The sequence below is a fragment of the Miniopterus natalensis genome, chromosome 18, assembly GCF_054644295.1.
Source record: "Miniopterus natalensis isolate mMinNat1 chromosome 18, mMinNat1.hap1, whole genome shotgun sequence".
Classification (NCBI taxonomy): domain Eukaryota; kingdom Metazoa; phylum Chordata; class Mammalia; order Chiroptera; family Miniopteridae; genus Miniopterus; species Miniopterus natalensis.
Window position 1 is genome coordinate 30,741,684 of NC_142098.1, and position 1,727 is coordinate 30,743,410.

General features: G+C 42.3%; 1 non-coding gene across 1 annotated transcript; it reads left to right on the forward strand.

Annotated features, from left to right (window-relative positions):
- The first annotated feature begins 423 nt into the window (after nucleotides 1-423).
- Nucleotides 424-530, forward strand: LOC148091046 (U6 spliceosomal RNA). The gene has a single exon (XR_015716079.1). It is a non-coding gene; the product is annotated as a U6 spliceosomal RNA (small nuclear RNA).
- Nucleotides 531-1,727: the final 1,197 nt, after the last annotated feature.

The following is a 1,727-nucleotide window of genomic DNA, read 5'->3' on the forward strand; positions in this document are numbered from 1 at the left end:
TGCCAGCTTTTCAAAAACGTTTCTTTAAGGCTTATTGCTAGTAATTGACCACAGCCTCACAGCTAGCAAATGAGGCAGGCAGGATTCAGTTATATGTGTATTTGAATGCATGATTTTATTTCATGTATAGCACTCTATAAGTGAGAGATAAGACAAATGAAACTGAAATGTCCTATTTATTATATTCTCCTGCAAAACTGTTATTAAAGGAATAGAGAAGTAGACAGGTCAAAGGACCAGCCATGTTGTACTTAATGGTTTATTATGAATCTTCTGAGGCATTTTCACAGGGGATTCCCCAAATAATCCTCCAGTGATGTTATCATCACCCTCAGTTTATGGGTGAAGAGACTAAGAGGACACCCTGGTGGTACCCAGCCCATCGATTAGCAAATCTTTCAACCTCCAGAAAGTTACAGGACTGTGCTTGTGTCAGCAGCACATATACTAAAATTGAAACAATACAGAGAAGATTAGCAGGGCCCCAGCCCAAGGATGACACACAGATTCGTGAAGCGTTCGGTATTTTTCAGATTCGTACATACAGAGAGAGAGCTGGGGGCTGCCAGAGGGGAGGGAAGTTGTGGCACTGGGTGAAAGAGGTGAAGGAACTGAGCACAAATGGGTAGCTACAAAACAGTCACAGGGAAGCAAAGAAAGCATAGGAAATACAGTCAATAATGTGCGATAACGATGCGTGGTAGGGGTCGGGTCCTGGAGATATCGAGGGGAGCACTCTGTAAAGCGCATGATTGTCTAACCACTGCTCTGCATGCCTGAAACCAGAACAAAGTAGAATTGAAAAACAGAAAGTTACAGGACTCTGCATTCCCCATGCTAGAAAACTGATCTCATCAGACATTGGCAGACAGTCCTTTGCCATCTACTGTCCGCCTACGTCTCTGCCCTCACAGTGAAAAGCATGTGCCCCAGGTAGCCCACGGTCCCCAAAAGATGAAGCATTTATAGCTAAACTTAGTCCAGATGAGCTGCCTCTCAGCTTAAACTGATGACCCCAAGGAGATTCTAGTAGGAAAGTGGGAAGAAAGGACTGTGTGTTCTCACTGAGCCATGATTGTCAGACAGTCTATTAGTTTCAGGTGTACAGGGTAATGAGTCAGGATTTGTATATGTTGTGAAATGATCACCAAGGGAAGTCTAGTTACCATCCGTCACCATTCGTAGTTACAAAATATTTTTTTCCCCTTGCGATATGAATTTTTAAGATCTACTTTCTTAGCAACTTTCGAATACGCAATCTGGTCTAATTAACTGTAGTCACCATGCTGTAAATGACATCCCTTTGACTTATTTTATAGCTGGAAGTTTTTGCCTTGTAAGACACTGTAATGAGTAGGTTTATGGAAGTGTGTGTGTGTGTGTGTGTGTGTGTGTGTGTGTGTGTGTGTGTGTGTGTGTAGCTTTCTGGGACTGGGCTAGAGTTTCCTACATTCAAAGGAATATTATTGTTTTGTGGGGAAAGGATCCGGTATCAAATATTGCCTCTTTCAGAAGGAAATGGCTTTCTGGAAACAGACACAGATTTAGTCTTATGAGAACAAATTGCATCCTAAAACCAAGGCATTGAGTTGTCAAAAGGAGCCTTGAGAAATCCCTCATTGCTCCGTTTACTAAGGAGAAGGCCACAGGCTGCCAAGTGGAGCCTCCCCCGTAAAGTCCTGTAAAATAATGTAATCAGTTTTTCTTACAAAATGTATTTAATCCCA